The sequence below is a fragment of the Adiantum capillus-veneris genome, chromosome 19, assembly GCF_014529385.1.
Source record: "Adiantum capillus-veneris isolate H3 chromosome 19, ASM1452938v2, whole genome shotgun sequence".
Lineage (NCBI taxonomy): Eukaryota > Viridiplantae > Streptophyta > Polypodiopsida > Polypodiales > Pteridaceae > Adiantum > Adiantum capillus-veneris.
In genome coordinates, this window is record NC_140949.1 from 10,035,001 (window position 1) to 10,040,987 (window position 5,987).

A 5,987-nucleotide genomic window follows, 5' to 3' on the forward strand; every position below is an offset into this window, starting at 1 on the left:
TAGTATTTCAATGCAACAAATGCATGCACACAAGGGTGGTGCTGAAACTAGCATGGGTGGTGCTCACACTAGCATGTGTGGTGCTCAAAAGGAAGAATGTGCTTGTGCCAATGTAAAGCAAGCGGCATCAACACTAGTGTAGGTAGAGTTTGGCAATGCTTGTTGTCATATGAGCTATGCATCCTAGAGGCTCTTCAATCTTCATGCTAGAGGTGATGGCACATGAAATAACCTAGAGGCTCTTCAATCTTCATGCTAGAGGTGATGGCAATGCTTGTTGTCATATGAGCTATGCATCCTAGAGGCTCTTCAATCTTCATGCTAGAGGTGATGGCACATGAAATAACCTAAAGTAGGAAGGCACAATTTTGACATAGTACCAGAGATGTGAGATGGGAACCGATAGACACAATTTTGTCAAATGAGGTTGGCTCACCCATGATACGGTTAATCTGCAGAGAAGCTTAAGCATCACATGGTGTGGATGAGGCGGGAAAGTTTGGCAGGAGCTTGAAGGGTAGTCATAGCATGGCAGAGGTGTAGACATCTAATAAATGAGATAATGGGGGAAGGTTTTCCCAAGGAAGAGATGTCAGGTGGCTGCACCTCCCACCCCTTGGAAACCTTCCCTCACCTCACCAAATGTGCAGCCGATAGGAATGGGCCAAGCTAATAGCGTTGAGCCATTGGAAATAAAGCGCCAGGGGTGAATTGAAGGGATCCCTAAAAAAAACCAAGCCTGGAGTGGCACTTTATGGCTCTCCACTACCAAGAAGCCACCCACCATTCACTATCCCCCCCCCCCCCCCCCCCTTTGCACTCTCTTTGGTTGTACATCGGTTCAGCCTTGCCCCCCCCCCCCCCCCCTTTTCACTCTCTTTGGTTGTACATCGGTTCAGCCTTGCCCCCCCCTCCCCCCCCTTTGCACTCTCTTTGGTTGTACATCGGTTCAGCCTTGCCCCCCCCCCCCCCCCCCCCCCCCCCCTTCCTTTGCACTCTCTTTGGTTGTACATCGGTTCAGCCTTGCCTCCTTATCGCATTCCGCCTTGCTACCTTACTCATCCTCTTGCTTTATTTATATGCAAGTACTTTTCTTAGCCTACTCCTCCTCTTGTTGAGTTATCTTCCCTGTTCGGCCTACTCCAACTCCACCACTACTCGCTCCAGTGCAGCCTCCTCTTGTTGTGTAGTGTTGTTGCCCGCAAGTCTTACCGAGGAGCGAGCGAATATTTTCGAGCATTCCAGAAATCAAGCAATGAAAGAGAGAGAGAGAGAGAGAGAGAGAGAGAGAGAGAGAGAGAGAGAGAGAGAGAGAGAGAGAGAGAGAGAGAGAGAGAGAGAGAGAGAGAGAGACTCATCTACATCTCTCTCCTTACAGAGAAGTATTCATGTAAAGGGCCATATAAGTCTCCCAATTGATGTATTAAGACTAGGTAGTATAAAGGGCGAACCAATTGATCATTTTTCTCCTTGTGAATTGTCTCAAGTATCTTGATATGCTCAAGTATGTGTAGTGCCCACATGGCTGAGAAGGATAGACTTTTAATCTTTGTAGTTATGGTCAAAATTCCGCACACGATACTAGATTTCCTAAACAAATTCTCCGCATAATATTAGTGCACCCGTTGCAAACTCTAATGATGGTTTGTATAATCTCTTTGAAGATCTCTTAATTTTTCCCTTAGCAATTGCTTGTGTAAAGTGCAGCAGAAGATGGTTTAGAGAGAGAGAGAGAGAGAGAGAGAGAGATTTTATTATCGTCCTCGGAGGTCAAATATGACCTATGGGACCAAAGTTACATGTGATGTAGTATGTGTATGGCTGATGAGTGACTCTCGATGCTCCAAAATTGTAGTGATGAGAGTCGCAATGGAGAGCCCACACTTTGGCTGGGAGAGGAAAGTGTGTAGGTCTAAGTTATGGCTGAAAATGTGAGAGAAGCAAGTTCGGATGTGATCAAAAGCTGAGCACTCTAGTAGTGTGTGGTACTCAGGCTCTCGAACTTGCAGTGAGCATAATGTGCACAATCGATTTGACTCTTCTCCATTGCCCCAACGCCCTATCTCGCATCAAAGGAAATGGGAGCTAAGCCGAATTGCTGCGATAGTGCGTATCGCGGACAAGGGAATAGGCTCAAGCATGTAAGTGTGAGTACGGTTTCCTCTCTCAGCGAAGAACATGGTTTTGTAGTTGGGGGCAATATAGGTGGTGTAATGTATGAAGCGTGACCCACCGGATTTCTCCCAAGCCGTAATACATTGGCGTTGTAAAAAGCTTCATTCACTTGAGAGTCAATTGAAGCATCATGTAGCAAGTGTAATGCATCCCATCTCCCAAACCACTTCTTTATGTCTTGCATCCATCCCGTGCTCAAGATCTTGCTTTTATGCGTCTTTTGAACTTTTTTGCTTGCTTCCCATGCAATTGTAGGAAGTCGATGTGAGGGGTTTTGACGCATCTTTATCATGTACTCCACAACCCTTTCCATGCCCATAACCTCAATTGGAAGAGATCCCGACTCAAGAAGTAGGAGCATATATGGTGTTTGTGTCTTAACTTGGAGAAAGTTTGTAAGAAAACGCTTTTGGACATTCTCAAACTCTTTCCAAGTAGACTTTGAGATGCTCCCGCCCCACACTTCAACTCCATAAAGAAGAACCGGTGTCACCAATGCATCAAAAAGATACTTCTTGAGAACCCAACACTTGATGTTTCCCGCATTACACATGTTCTCAAATGTATAATATGCTCTCTTTCCCGCTTCCAAACGACACATAGCACATTCATGCCACTTGTGATTGGATGGAACCTCAAGGCCAAGGTACTTAAAGCTCTCAACAACTTCAAGTGTCTCGTTGTTGTACACAATGCATGGCTTCTCCTTATGGTTGGTTTTCACAAGCATAACCTTTGTTTTGGATTCATTTACAATCAGCCCACTATGCAAGCAAAAGTTCTCAAGGACAACCATAAGCTTTTGTGCATCTTCTAAAGTGTGTGCTAGAAGCACTACATCATCCGCATACAACAAAAGCATGATTACCGCATTGCAAATAGTGACCTCTTCAATGCCTTCTTCTTGTATAAAGTCAAGTACCATTTGTTCCAATTGATCGATGCATAGACCAAAGAGAGTTGGTGACAATAGACATCCTTGTTTAACCCCAATAGTGCTTACAAAATTTTTTGAAATTTCTCTTCCCATGCGTAATTGACATCACTTTCTCATAGATTCGAGAAACCGCAAGCATAAACTCACTTGGCACTTGGAGTTCTTCTATCCTTCTCCACAAATTGTTACGTGGAATCATATCAAAGGATTTCTTAAAGTCCACAAAACAACAATACAGTCGCTTGCCTTTCAACCGACTTTCCTCCATGAGAACACGAAGAGTGACAAGATGATCAATGGTGCTATGACATCGACGAAAACCCGCTTGTCCCTTTGCACGCTTGTCATTCTCTTCAGCCCAATCACTCAATTTCATCTCCATTATGCACCCAAACAACTTTGCCATAAGAGACCCAATCATTATAGTCCGGTAGTTGCTTACAGTCTTTACATCCCCTCCTTTATGCAAAGGCTTAACCCAATTAGTACTCCAATCATAAGGCATACCATGTTGAAGTGCAAGGTTGAAAATATCACACATCCACTCATGGGTAAAATCTCCCGTCCATTTGATCATCTCCGGCTTGATACCTTGTAGATCTCCCGCTTTGCGAGTGGCCAACTTTTCAAGCCCACCGCATACATCCTCAATAGTAAAAAAAGACGACATACATGGGAGTGAACCATAAAATGGCATTTTTTCAGTATTTGCTTGCTCATATAATTGCCTACAATGTGTGTACATATCCACTAGACTCAAGTTACCAAAATTCTCAACCCGCTTGCCTCTCAAGTTTCTCCAAAATCTTCCACATGCATGTGCCTTTTCTTGGACTTGAAATTCTTGTTGCTTTACTTCCCATCTTCTTCTTTTCTTTTGAATCAATGCCTTGTATGTATGCAAATGACTTTGATAGTTGTCTTTGTCCATAGTTGCATCAAGCTTTATCAAGGACTTTCGAGCATCTTGACATTCTTTATCAAACCACCTTTTGTGTGATCTATCTTTGTTGATACCATGGAGATGCTTTATGGAAAAGCATTCTTCCGCACAAGAACAAATAGCTTTCTTGAAAGCTTCCCATTTAGTTTCCAATGGTGCATCACATTGAAGCTTTGTCATCCATAATTTTTGCTCAACCATTTCAATGTACATTGGTGCCCGTTTGAAATCCATACATAGTGATAACTTCTCTTTCCTTTGGCTGAGATTATCATGCTTAGTTGCTTCTCCACATGAAAGGTCAATACATAAGGTGCGATGGTCGGATTCCGGGGTCCATTGACCAAACATAAAACTCTTTATGCGATACATGATGGCTTCAGAGAGTAGCATATAGTCAATCACACTATCCCCATTATGTCTCCTACATGTAAATCCATTGGTTCCACTCCACAAAGATACACCATTGGCAATGAGCATACCCGTGCTATTACACATGTGTAAAAGTAACTTTCCATAGTGATCCGGCTCTTTCTCATCCATTGAAGTACGATCATACAAGTGAACTTCCTCCAACTCCCTTGAAATGTATGGTATATCAAATTGTTGAGTATCATGTTGCAATGTTTTTGTGCGAGCATTCATATCCCCAAATACAATAACATCACCTTCACCTTTGAAATAAGCAATGTCCTCTTCCAAATCAGAAAATGGTTGATCTCTATCCATGCAAGCATAAAAGGGAGAATCATGATGAGGAATGTAGCAACCGGCTACAAAAATGGGTGCTCTTTTTGGTGTCATAATTTTCAGCCATACATAACGTTTGTACTTGTCATCTTTCACAATTGATACAAAATCTTCCAATCCTTTCTTAACCATACATGCTAACCCTCCTTGTCCTCTTCATTGCTTGAGATTCTTTGACCACATCAATGAATGTACATTGTAATCCTCCAAGCCGTTAATCCTTTGTGTATCATGCTCCCAAGTTTCAACAAGAAGTACATTAACATCGGCTTTGCTTGTTAGTTCATCAATGCCAACCCCCGCATTCCATGGGTATCCATTACAATTCCAAAAGCATATTTTCAATTGTAACTCGGTCTCATAGGTCACGCATCCCTATTTGCTTGAGAGACTTGCCTCCTCCTTAGGCACATTTTCTTCATGAGAGATCTCCTTGTTTTTATTATTCTTTTCCTCATATGCCTTGCGACGCATATTTTGTTGCTTAATAGTGCGGTCTTCACATACAAAACATTTTGTATCCCTCAAATAGATCCAACTATTATCAAGGATAATCTTTCACTTGGTCTCATCCGGCATGGTGCATTTAATTGGCCGTTCTCCAGAGAGAGAGAGAGAGAGAGAGAGAGAGAGAGAGAGAGAGAGAGAGAGAGAGAGAGAGAGAGAGAGAGAGAGAGAGAATTCTTGTAGAATGTTTTCCAATGAACAAGCATAACATGAAATGACCCACAATCATAACCCACAATGATGGTTTGTATAATCTCTTTGAAGCTCTTATGATTTTCCCCTTAGCAATTGCTTGTGCAAAGTGCAACAAAAGATGGTTTAATGAATGAGAGAGAGAGAGAGAGAGAGAGAGAGAGAGAGAGAGAGAGAATTTTTGTAGAATAATTTCCAATGAACAAGCATAACATGAAGTGACCCACAAGCATAACCCACAAGCACTACATGAAGTGACCTTGCCCCCAAAATTCCAAATGGTTTCTTACTTCACAAAGTGATACATTGCACAGTTTTTAGTGATCAGACCCGAGCCATGCACACGGCTCACTAACCCTGTCTCATTTCACCACTTCCTAGTGACACAACCACCTACAAGCATCCATACATGCAAAAATGTCATTGTGTAGAAATTGTCCATATATACAACGCACAATCTTGTTTCGCACAATAAGTCCCTCG